General features: G+C 46.6%; 1 pseudogene; it reads left to right on the top strand.

The window, feature by feature from the left end:
• LOC106571518 (mediator of RNA polymerase II transcription subunit 23-like) overlaps positions 1-13,191 on the top strand; it is a 42,338-nt pseudogene extending 29,147 nt beyond the window's left edge.
• Positions 13,192-13,614: the final 423 nt, after the last annotated feature.

Below are 13,614 nucleotides of genomic sequence, written 5' to 3'. Positions count from 1 at the left end.
CTTTAACTGAGCAGTGGAAATGGGTTGTCTCTCGTTCTGTTCTGCTGTGGTGACTATTGCTTTGACCACTTACTGTTTTGCTGTTATCAAACATGCTTTTTTAATAAAGCTTAAAGATGAGACAGTTACAGCGTTTGACGTTTCATGTACTTTGAGGGTCAGGCGGAGCATGTAAATCCGCCCATGCAGCATCAGTCCCACTACCTGCCCATCTACTTCGGTAACGTGTGCCTCCTTATCCTGCTCGTCTTCAACATTGTCATCCACCACTTCCTGCAGCTGCTGCCCGGAGACGCTACTGGACCACCTGGGAGGACTCTACAAGTTTCACGTGAGGGAGGGGGAGGGGGAATGGTTGTGGTCTGTAGCTTTGATTGTGTACACAGCCTGGTATAGCATGTATTTTCCACAATTCTACACATTTTTCCATGGAGCTGAGAGAAATTTCCTGCAATTCTATGCATTTTCCCATGACTAATACTGTTATTTTGCTCAAACATAACAAAATATATACTGCTAAAGTCATTGTTTTTGGAATTTTCAAATCTCCCTGACTGTCGGGCCATTCCCGAACTGTGACTGGAGGTTCAATGAGTTCCCCAACCCGGCCTCCCACGCCCTGCATGTCACCTGTGTAGAGCTGATGGCCCTGGCAGTGCCCGGCAAGGACATTGGCAACGCTCTGCTCAGCGTCGTCCTCAAGAGGTCAGCATGGGGTCAAGGCTCGTAGGTCGAACAGGGGCTGCTAACCAGCCATTGAGAGGGGGAGAAGTCTGAGAACGGGCTCTAGACTATATAAAAAAAACATATATTCTGACTGCACTGTCCTCTTGATGCATGTGCTCCCGAGTGGTTCAGTGGTCTAAGACACTGCATCTCAGTGCAGTACCTGGTTCGAATCCAGGCTGCGTCACATCCGGCCGTGATTGGGAGTTCCATAGGGCGGTGCACAATTGGCCCAGCGTCGTCTGGGTTTGGCCAGGGTAGGCTGTCATTGTTATTAAGAATTTGTAATTAATTGACTTGTCTAGTTAAAGAAAGGTTAAATAAAAGTCTCCATTATTATGCAGAAGCCTTGTGTGAGGAATGGATGATGAGTCATCTTGAAGTGGTGCTGAATCACTGCAGTGTGTTAGTTTTCTGCAGTGTGTGCCCCTCTAGATGACAGTGTCTGTATCTGTGTTGTGTGTGGATGCTTATGTTGTGTGTGGATTGGCCTCCTGATGTCATGTGCCCTCTAACAGCCAACCACTGTTGTCTTGGGGGAACATAAGTGCCTGGATGAACGCTGGTGATCACTTCCTTGCCTGTAAGATTCCTCTCTACACGTGCACACGCACACACACACACACGCACGCTTTGTTACAGATCAGGAATGTAGTTCATGGCATACAGCAAACTTGTTTTTCCCCATTCGCATGATTAAGTTTCAACTATCCATGAAAGACAAGGTCCATAAATTGTGGTCTTTTACTGCTCACTGTGAAATTCTGGGCTGTAAGACAAGAGTGATGGCTTTACCCAAATAAACATAACTTCATCCATCCTCCAGACTCCTGTCTGGAAGCTTCTCTAAAGTCTGAAAAGAAGCGAGCTTAACGTTGTATGTTTTCATCTCTAGGAGCCTTACTGGGTGGTCCTGCAGGACCGTATTATGAGTGTGCTGGGCAACCCGTGCCTCACATCAGAGACTGAGTGGGTGGGGTACCCCTTCGCACTTCTGGACCGCCTGCCGCCAGTCCTACTCTTAGATGTATTGCAGCTACGTGCTGGCCCTGGCCCACACCATCTGGCACCACTCCAGCATCGGACAGCTCTCCCTCATACCCAAGTAAGACCCACCAGTAGCCCCAGATTAGCTGTTTTCCACCCCTCTAGTCCTGGTACCAGCTGCCCCCTGATTAGCTGTATTCCACCCCACTAGTCCTGGTACCAGCTGCCCCCTGATTAGCTGTTTTCCACCCCTCTAGTCCTGGTACCAGCTGCACCCTGATTAGCTGTTTTCCACCCCTCTAGTCCTGGTACCAGCTGCACCCTGATTAGCTGTTTTCCACCCCTCTAGTCCTGGTACCAGCTGCACCCTGATTAGCTGTTTTCCACCCCTCTAGTCTTGGTACCAGCTGAACCCTGATTAGCTGTTTTCCACCCCTCTAGTCTTGGTACCAGCTGCACCCTGATTAGCTGTTTTCTACCCCTCTAGTCCTGGTACCAGTAGCCCCCTGATTAGCTGGTTTCTACCTCTCTAGTCCTGGTACCAGCAGCTCTCTGGACTCTCAGCCCAGGCTGGATCAACTGTCCTCTGCCTCTCCAGCCTGGTCCTGTCTCTCCCCACTAGCTCTGTTTCTAACTCTCCTCACCAAGTCAGGCCCACCAGCAGCCTGGATTAACTGTCCTCCAGTCATGGGGTACGTCCCAATTACAGTGAGGGAAAAAAGTATTTGATCCTCTGCTGATTTTGTACATTTGCCCACTGACAAAGAAATGATCAGTCTATAATTTTAATGGTAGGTTTATTTGAACAGTGAGAGACAGAATAACAACTAAAAAATCCAGAAAAACGCATGTCAAAAATGTTATAAATTGATTTGCATTTTAATGAGGGAAATAAGTATTTGACCCCCTCTCAATCAGAAAGATTTCTAGCTCCCAGGTGTCTTTTATACAGGTAACGAGCTGAGATTAGGTGCACACTCTTAAAGGGAGTGCTCCTAATCTCAGCTTGTTACCTGTTTAAAAGACACCTGTCCACAGAAGCAATCAATCAGATTCCAAACTCTCCACCATGGCCAAGACCAAAGAGCTCTCCAAGGATGTCAGGGACAAGATTGTAGACCTACACAAGGCTGGAATGGGCTACAAGACCATCGCCAAGCAGCTTGGTGAGAAGGTGACAACAGTTGGTGCGATTATTCGCAAATGGAAGAAACACAAAATAACTGTCAATCTCCCTCGGCCTGGGGCTCCATGCAAGATCTCACCTCGTGGAGTTGCAATGATCATGAGAACGGTGAGGAATCAGCCCAGAACTACACGGGAGGATCTTGTCAATGATCTCAAGGCAGCTGGGACCATAGTCACCAAGAAAACAATTGCTAACACACTACGCCGTGAAGGACTGAAATCCTGCAGCGCCCGCAAGGTCCCCCTGCTCAAGAAAGCACATATACATTCCCGTCTGAAGTTTGCCAATGAACATCTGAATGATTCAGAGGACAACTGGTGAAAGTGTTGTGGTCAGATGAGACCAAAATGGAGCTCTTTGGCATCAAGTCAACTCGCCGTGTTTGGAGGAGGATGAATGCTGCCTATGACACCGAAGAACACCATCCCCACCGTCAAACATGGAGGTGGAAACATTATGCTTTGGGGGTGTTTTTCTGCTAAGGGGACAGGACAACTTCACCGCATCAAAGGGACGAACCTCCTTCCCTCAGCCAGGGCATTGAAAATGGGTCGTGGATGGGTATTCCAGCATGACAATGACCCAAAACACACGGCCAAGGCAACAAAGGAGTGGCTCAAGAAGAAGCACATTAAGGTCCTGGAGTGGCCTAGCCAGTCTCCAGACCTTAATCCCATAGAAAATCTGTGGAGGGAGCTAGGGAGCTGAAGGTTCGAGTTGCCAAACGTCAGCCTCGAAACCTTAATGACTTGGAGAACATCTGCAAAGAGGAGTGGGACAAAATCCCTCCTGAGATGTGTGCAAACCTGGTGGCCAACTACAAGAAACGTCTGACCTCTGTGATTGCCAACAAGGGTTTTGCCACCAAGTACTAAGTCATGTTTTGCAGAGGGGTCAAATACTTATTTCCCTCATTAAAATGGAAATAAATTTATAACATTTTTGACATGCGTTTTTCTGGATGTTTTATTTTTCTGTCTCTCACTGTTCAAATAAACCTACCATTAAAATTATAGACTGACCATTTCTTTGTCTGTGGGCAAACGTACAAAATCAGCAGGGATCAAATACTTTTTTCCCTCACTGTATATCTCTGTTCTCCTAAATTGTACACTCATTACTTCCCACAAATCTAAAAGCATTGGATTGGTGCAGGCATGGGCTAGTGGCAGTTTCCATAATATTTCTTATACCAGTCATTTCCTTTCAAATGAGAGAAGGGAAGTGAACACCTACACATTTTGGGAAGAAAGAGAGATAATTGGGACACCTCTACCCTCCTCTTTCTCTCTCACTCCTCCTCCCTCCACCCCCACAGTCCTGCCTCCTCCCTCAGCCCAGGCCTCTGCCAGCCCAAGCTGCTGACTCCTATCAGCTGGAGTTTAGTTAAACCTCTGTTTGCTCCACTCCTACCTTGTTTTATCTGGACATAGATGTTAAAGTCCTGCTGCCTCCCAGGCCCAGTTTAGGCTTAGCTCAGCAGGGCCTCTCAACTAGCCTGGGAATATCTCCCCCATAACAGTGTGTTCAGGCCTTGCTGGACTCAAAAGTCAGCTAAAGTGTCAGCAAGTGCCTTTCCTGCTCCGACGGACTGTCATGTGAAATGACAGCAGAGCTATGGCCTGCTGAGATTACATTACTGTGAAGCAGATGGAAATACCATCAGTGTGGGCCGTGATATGTGGGAGGGCGGAACATGAGACATGGGAGATCTCAGCGGGCGACGCAGCATTCTGACGGCAGAGCCCGGTGATGAGACACCCCTAGTGGCACAGGCAGCCGAGTGTGTACGCCTCACACTGACGCTTCTGAAACACAGAACACACATGGCTCTCGCTCTGGAAAAACTCTGTGTGTACACACACACCCACCCACCCCTGGGATCTATCTTGTCATCTGCAAACACACTCTGAAGCTTTTGTTCTGCTGTACATCTGGTTTATTATCCGCTGTCTGTTCATTCAGAAAAGCCTGTAGTTTATCATTCAAATTCAGTGCCTCCATTGTCTTCTCCCATTTGCACACAGCTCTCACAGTGAGCGCCTTAGTCACTTAATATCAGGTCCTTGGCTTTACAAAGCCTTTCATGAATTTCTATAGAGATGTTTTTATCCTTTTCTCCTCCTTCCCAGTATGTCTTTGAGAGAGCAGTCCATTCTCTCCTCTTCAGTCTCTATCTTTCTTAGACATCTAACATCTCCTCTCTCCTCCCTCCCCAGGTTCTGTCTGAGGTGCTGAAGCCCATAGTAAAGACAGAGTTCCAACTCCTCTATGTGGACCACCTGGTGGGGCCCTTCCTCCAGCGCTTCCAACAGGAGAGGACCCACTGCATGCTAGAGGTACTGACCTATGGCCACTTCTGTCCATATATCCCCCCTCCTTTCCTCCCCCATGTCCCAGTATAACCCGAATACACCATACAATCCCACACAAAAGGCCTGTAAATGAAATTCCCTTCCACACTCCCTCGTCCATTAGAGAGAATAGAGCTGATGGTGGGTGTGTGGGTGGGTATGTGCACGTGCTGTGTGTGTGCACGTTTGTATTACCTCAACTAACCTGTACCCCCGCACACTGACTCGGTACCCCCTGTATATAGCTTAGTTATTGTTATTTTGTGTTACTTTAGCTTATTTGGTAAATATTTTCTTAACTCTTCTTGAACTGCACTGTTGGTTAAGGGCTTGTAAGCATTTCACGGTAAGGTCTACCATCAACCGTATTCGGCGCATGTGACAAATAAAGTTTGATTTGATTTGTTCCAAAGCTTTAAAACAGCCAGTCAGTCCAAACACAACCGAGCACAACCAGACACAGACATGAACTGTTACACATCACAGACATACATTTTTATAAACTTTAGCTTTATAGTGCTTTTTCATAGATCTTGTTGAGGAGTGTATTGGAAAAAGACAAGTGTTTCCTCTGCAATCATTGATCTCCTAGTGTGTACATAAAATATCAGGGTTGATGTATGCTTCTCGCTCTGTTATTGCTCTTCCTTTGTAATAACATGAGACGGACCAGCGCCTTGTGACTCCCCACTTAATCATGAAAGAGGTGGTTGATCTTGTATTTTTCACATTAAATAATAATAATAAAAATGTCTTAGACTACAGGGTACTGTGTTGGATTGTTGTTGTCTGATCATCTGTGTTATTCTGTACTGAGCTCTGTAGAAAGGATCTGTAGTCTGTCAGCTCAGGACCTCTGCCAGATGTCTGTACAGATGTATGATCTTAATTTGATCACCCTGTTGCAGGATAACTTTGTAGTGTGCTTGAGTTTTAAAAAGGCTTCTTTAGTTTGTAATTTCACTTCGAAGTTTCAGACTTGATATTTCCTTACGAAAACATGTATCAACCCCTACAAAAGTGTCCATTAAATATAATCCACATACTTCACATTTCCTTTTGATGCAGGATTATTTTCCTGCTGTAGCAAACTGTCTCAAATTAAGATTCTACATCTGTATGTTGATGCACAAACACTAAGGTCAGAACAGGGTCAACAACTCACTGTTCTTTAAACACAAACTGACTGGAGAGGCTTAGTGTGTTAACACTATCTCCACATGATTGGAGTGAGTCAATCCACTCATAGTGAGATGTGTAAAAACATGAGAATGGATTTGAATGAGTATTGATTGACTGGTTCTGAGGATGCTCTAGAACTCCTCAAGCAGAATAAGAAGCTGTCAAGTGGATTTGACTGAATTATCATAATAACCCTGTCACTTGTGTTCCCTCTCCGGCATCTAGGTCACCAGGCTGCTCATTAGGGCGCACACCTGTCACCAGTGTTACGTGCATAATGACACTCACCTGGACTCCATCTTGATTACCTGCCCTTTATGTCACTCCCTATGGTTTCTTCCCCAGTCGTCATTGTTGCTGTTTCATGTCGGTGTGCTGTTTGTTTCTTGTTTTGTTCATTTATTAATTAAATGTATTCACTCCCTGAACTTATTTCCCGACTCTCAGCGTACATCGTTACAAACCTCTTGTGGATTCCCTTGTCTAGTCCTTTGATGGTGTTTCATATAGTATTCTCTTATACATAGAAAAAACGGCAATGTTGCTAGTGTTTTCTTTAGGGGCTGACTGTGCCTGTGTTTATTTGATTTACCAGTTGTGATAAGTCAGAAAAGTCCTTTAGATGTGTTATGCATGTGTTCATATCTCCCATAAATTAATGTATAATTTGGGTCAATCATACCTTATCACTGTCTGCTGCCTTCAGTGCCGGTAGCTTTTTTTCAATAATTTTTCAGATATTGACAGGAAATTAGGTGTTGCTGCTAAAGCAGGCTCTTAAGACATTACCAAGTTAGAGATGGGGCTCTGACAAACAGCATGACAGCACTAGCAGTCAGTGGGGGGATGTGTGATTTCATGTCAGCACTGTTGCAAGGCCTGTGCTAACTGGAATGGAAGTCATTTTAGGTGGGTACTATGTACAGTACGAGTGGTAGTTCTTTCAGAAAGAGTATATGATAGCAACTTTTTGGGAATGAGTCCAGTGTTCATTGAGACGCACAAGGCTACACTCTCCTAAAGGAGCCTTTCACCTTCCAAGGACACTAATGTCACATTGGAATAGGAAATGAACTCAGACGAGGGGAATAGGGTAATCATCTTTTATGTATTTACTTAACCTTAGTAATTCATTTCCATGCCCTAGGATTCTTATAGACACTCATACTGAGTGACAGGCGTTTTGCTGAGTGATGACATCTAACTGGTGCTGTAGGGGTGGGCCAAGGGATGTGAGCGTTACACTGCATTGTGAAATCTTGACCAATCACAGCAGGCACCGCATCACTCCATTTGTTGTTTTATACTGCATAGCGCAAGTGATGCGTGCTTATGGAAACTCACAAGACTTGATTTGCCAATCAAAAGGTTGGGTTTGACCAAAAACATCCGGGGTTGAAGCCCCGGAAGCCCAGGCCTAGTGCGATGTTCTATGGATTATGTGATTCGCATAATCTATAGAAAGAAATAGATTTTATAAAGAGGTTTCAGAAAGCTGTCAACTGCTGCACTGAATGATGTATACAGTATAAGATGGCTGTAATTCTGGTACTGTATGCAATGACACTAATTTAAAGATGCTCTTGATAAAAAACTGGGGCAGTGTATTTGCTATCATGCCTCTAGCACTTGTTGATATAAATTTAGCTGAGTATATGGTTTTACATTTTTTCTCTCCCATCTTTCCAGTTGGAAACTGGAGAAATATAGTAGCTTAGACCAGCATCCCCCAACTGACGGACAAATTTGGCTCGCAGGTGCTTTTATTCCCCCCCCCAAAGTTTTCTAAGCCAAAAAAAACATAAATTTTTTAATTTTCATTGTTGGACATAACAGACTGTAAAAACACCAGGAAATCAGCTCCAAGTGATTTACATTTTGGAAATCTGTTCCCAAGTATTCCCATGCATAATAGAGAGACACGTGAAATGCATCAAGTGGTTGCTGATGCTGAAGCTCAGTAAAAAAGCAGCAGGCTGTGGAGTCCTGGAGGACAGTGGCAAGGCACTAATGGTATATCAGTGTTCACACTTCATACATTCCTGAACTAACCCTTACAGTATCTATTCTCCCAGTTGCCCTTCCAGATCGTTCACACCACATGACTTTTGATTGCACATATGTCAATCAATATAAAAAGGACCTGAATATTGATGGCTATGTAAAAGGGAGGTGGCAGCGGGCTCCTGTCGATACAAATGATCACTGAGATGCTTAGCCTACGTACCGGGGTATTTGTCGTCTGAGATGTGGAGGGGTTTAAGTTACTCACATCCTCTCAAATGTTTTGTATGCCCCTGGGGATCTATTTGCACAATTATTGTATCATCATATTTATGTCCCTGGGTAACCGCCCAAGAGTTTATTTGGCATTAATGGTTTGTTGTTTGGATTTGATAATATGTAGCTGCTGGGTGACATTAATAGAGTTATTCTCAGGGAGTATAATAATAAAATAATTTGGGAAAAGACGATATATAAATACATGGTAAAGGCAACACAGGCCAATCGAATTTCGCTTGCTCACGATAAATCTAATTAATGAGATTAATGTTACGTTAGGTTCAGATTTCTACTTTATGGAATTATGTAAAGAAAGTGTCACTAATAAATAAGTACACAAAGTCTTCCAGTAGCAGACCTTACTCTCTCCTACACAACCAGGATGCCCAAACAAATATCGTCCTTTACAGAGAGTCTTGGCTTGGTTACTGTGGAGAGACAGGGCCAAGTCTTCAGCTCCCACCTCACCTCTACTTCCTGTTAATGGTCCCAAGGGCCTGCCATTGGTGGACTGCTGCAGTTGCCATGGTCACAGTGACCAGCCAGACCTTTCAGACCAGATCAGAGATCCAATGTGACTCCAGGGAGCCTGAGGGAGAGAGCGAGGGAAAAAATAAGGAGGAAGAACTGGAGAGAGGGAGGGAGTGGGGACAGTCTGGGTAAGGTGCTTTGCTGCTTCCTGTGTTCAGAGGATCAGGCCCTTTCTGTAGGGTCACACAGGTGCTACAATAAGCATGATTGCTTTCAGTAATCCCTGGTTAAAGCCGAGACGGTCAATTAAAACAAGTGATGCTACTTGTACGAGGGCTGAAAGTTTATGTTCTGTGGAAGGGAACAGGCTGAACATAAGATTGTTTTTGTTTTAGAATTTTGAGTTCTTTATTCCAAAATGAAAAACAACCGTTTGTTTTTCTGGAAGTGCATGCTGTGTCTGACATTTTATTGTAGGCTGCACTGTAATGGCTGCTATACCCCCCACCAAATTCAGTTGCCGTTAACAGCTACAATGCCAAAACATTTTGTTGTGTTATAAAGTGGGATTAAATTGATTTTTTGTCAACAATCTACACAAAATACTCTGTCAAAGTGGAAGAAAAATTCTAACATTTGTAAAAATATAAATAAAACAACAAAAAACGAATATATATTGATTAGATATGTATTGACTCAGTGGGTTGAATACTGTTAGAATCACCATTGGCAGTGATTACAGCTGTGAGTCTTTCTGGGTAAGTCTCTAAGGAGGACCGAGCACGCGCCCATTCTCATCGACAGGGCTGGAGTGGAGCAGGTTGAGAGCTTCAAGTTCCTTGGTGTCCACATCACCAACAAACTATCCATGGTCCAAACACACTAAGACAGTCGTGAAGAGGGCACGACAAAGACTATTGCCCCTCAGGAGACTGAAACGATTTGGCATGGGTCCTCAGATCCTCAAAAGTTTCTACAGCTGCACCATCGAGAGCATCCTGACTGGTTGCATCACTGCCTGGTATGGCAACTGGTCGGCTTCCTACCGCAAGGCACTACAGAGGGTAGTGCGCACGGCCCAGTACATCAATGGGGCCAAGCTTCCTGCCATCCAGGACCTCTATATCAGGCAGCGTCAGAGGATGGCCCTAAAAATTGTCAAAGACTCCAGCCACCCTAGTCATAGACTGTTCTCTCTGCTACTGCACGGCAAGCGGTACCAGAGCACCAAGTCTAGGTCCAAAAGGCTTCTTAACAGCTTCTACCCCCAAGCCATAAGGCTCCTGAACAGCTAATCAAAGGGCTACCCAGACCCCTCTTTTACGCTGCTGCTACTCTCTGTTTATTATCCATGCATAGTCACTTTAATAACTCTACCTACATGTACATATTACCTCAATTACCTCGACTAACCGGTGCCCCCGCACATTGACTCTGTACCGGTACTCCCTGTATTTAGCCTTGCTATATTGCTGTAGTCGATAAAAGACAATACTGTGCAGCCGTATTCATCGACCTGGCCTAGGCTTTCGACTCTGTCAATCACCACATTCTTATCGGCAGACTCAATAGCCTTGGTTTCTCAAATGACTGCTTCACCTGATTCACAAACTACTTCTCAGACAGAGTTCAGTGTGTCAAATCGGAGGGCCTGTTGTCCGGACCTCTGGCAGTCTCTATGGGGGTGCCACAGGGTTCAAATCTCGGGCCGACTCTTTTCTCTGTATACATCAATGATGTCGCTCTTGCTGCTGGTGATTCTCTGATCCACCTCTATGTAGATGACACCATTCTGTATACTTCTGGCCCTTCCTTGGATACTGTGTTTACTAACCTCAGCCACGCTCAAGTTCCTACCGATCCTCGACTTCGGCGATGTCATTTACAAAATAGCCTCCAAAACTCTACTCAGCAAATTGGATGCAGTCAATCACAGTGCCATCCGTTTTGTCACCTAAGCCCCATATACTACCCACCACTGCGACCTGTATGCTCTGAACACTTTCTGAAGGCACTGTACATCATTATTACATTATTTCCCTTGCAATTGTATTTTATCAAGTATGTTTATATTGACTGCATCTGAAAATGCAATGCATTCTCAGTCCTTGTTATTCTCCCAGCAGGGTACAACAAGCTCTTTCTCCAAATGCCATGCTCACTCGTCTGAGAATTTGTCACGTCCTGACCAGTATAGAGGATTATTTGTATTATTTGGTCAGGGCGTGGCAGAGGTATGTTTGTTTTGTATGGTGTTTTTTTTTGTGTATAGCTTAGAGGGGTGTGTTATTTATGTGTTCTGGGGTTTTGTGGTGTATGTTAGCACTGCTTTTGTTTAGCCTGCTACACTGTTCCTGTCGTGAGTTTTGGTTATTGTTTTTTCCTCGTGTTCACATTTAAATTAAATGATGATGAGCACGCAATCCGCTGCATATTGGTCCACTTTGTCCGACAGCGATTTCAACATATCTTCTGACGAAGAGGTTTGTGACAGAACTGCCCACCTTAAAAGGACCAAGCAGCGGAAGAAATCTGGTGAGAGAGCCAATATTTATTTTGGGGGGGGGCACAAGGGTAGTTTGGCTGGGCAAGGATGGAGCCCCAGGCCAGCTCCCCGTACCCTTTTTGGGCAGAGACCTACTGGACAGGTCCCGTGCTTTGGGGTGATGGGTGCTGTGGCGAGGCCTGGTATTTTTCAGGCCGGTACGCGCAGTACCAGCGCCCCGCATGTCCTAGGGGAAAGTGGGCATCCAGCCAGTAGGGGTGATGCCAGTCCTGCGCTCGAGACCGCCAGTGCGCCTCTACGGTCCAGTGTTTCCCGCTACACGCACTAGCCTTGAGGTGCGTGTCTCCAGGCTGGCACGTCCAGTACCAGCCCCACGTATCAGGCTTCTAGTGCGTAAGCCCAGCCTCGCCAGTCTGGAGCCGCCAGAGCCGCCCGCCAGTCTGGAGCCGCCAGAGCCGCCCGCCAGTCTGGAGCCGCCAGAGCCGCCCGCCAGTCTGGAGCCGCCAGGGTCGCCCGCCAGTCTGGAGCCGCCAGGGTCATCAGCCAGGCGAGCGCAGCAAGAGTCGCCCGCCAGCCGGGAGCAGCCAGGGTCGCCCGCCAGCCGGGCGCATCCAGGGACGCCCTCCAGCCGGGCGCAGCCAGGGACGCCCTCCAGCCGGGCGCAGCCAGGGGCACCCGCCAGCCGGGCGCAGCAGGAATCGCCCGCCAGCCGGGCGCAGTCAGGGTCGCCCGCCAGCCGGGCGCAGTCAGGGTCGCCCACCAGTCCTCCGACGCGGCCAGGGGCGCCACCTAAGTGGGCGACGCCGAGGGTGGAGCGGAGTCCACGTCCCGCACCTGAGCCGCCTCCAATATAGGTGGGTTGGGAGGGGGGGTGTAGCACAGGTGCCGTCGTTGACGGCAGCCACCCTCCCTTCCCTCCCTTTAGTTTAGGGGGATTTTTCTGTTTGTTTTGGAGTATCTACTGGGTTTTGTGTAAGGTGCATCCGGGGTCTGCACATTTGGGGGGGGTTACTGTCACGTCCTGACCAGTATAGAGGATTATTTGGTCAGGGCGTGGCAGAGGTATGTTTGTTTTGTATGGTGTTTTTTTTTTGTGTATAGCTTAGAGGGGTGTGTTATTTATGTGTTCTGGGGTTTTGTGGTGTATGTTAGCACTGCTTTTGTTTAGCCTGCTACACTGTTCCTGTCGTGAGTTTTGGTTATTGTTTTTCCCTGGTGGTCACATTTAAAATAAATGATGATGAGCACGCAATCCGCTGCATATTGGTCCACTTTGTCCGACAGCGATTTCAACATATCTTCTGACGAAGAGGTTTGTGACAGAATTAACAATACGGTGTGCCAGGAAACAGGAAACCTGCTCAGAAGGCTGATGGGGCATCCATGACTGTCTATTCTGGCCTGACCCTGCTCTTGCCTTTCCCCAGCCTGCACCAGACTCTCAGCCTTTCTCCAGCTTCTCAGACACTCAGCACCTGCCCCCAGGCCATTAGCCCCAGCCTCTTGGGCTTCTCAGCCCTCCAGTTTCTCAGATGCTCAGCCTCAGGACCCCAGCCCGATCTCCTCCATCTGCTGCCTTGCGTTCTGCCCCTGGGACTCCTGATGAATGGTAATCAGGCCAGAGCTGTCATTAAAGACTGGAGAGACAGCCAGCCCTGCTCTGGATGACAGGATGGCCATTAATTACATGCCACAGTCACAAATGGCACAAATCAATGAGCTGCAGATGTGAGACGGACGCCAGGAAATATGCATAAAATGTTTTCCCAGAGTGCGTCACCAGACATCGACATTTCATGGCTATAGCTTTTTTCTGCTGTGTTCAATCAATGCAATTTCCATATTATTCATGTTTTCTTTCCGGCCATACCACTCTCAATGCATGTAACAGGTGCATGCATGTAACAAGTTGACAA

The sequence above is a fragment of the Salmo salar genome, chromosome ssa15 (genome assembly GCF_905237065.1).
Source record: "Salmo salar chromosome ssa15, Ssal_v3.1, whole genome shotgun sequence".
NCBI classification, from domain to species: domain Eukaryota; kingdom Metazoa; phylum Chordata; class Actinopteri; order Salmoniformes; family Salmonidae; genus Salmo; species Salmo salar.
Note: the sequence above shows the minus strand (reverse complement) of the source record. Positions and strands in the feature narration are given on the sequence as shown.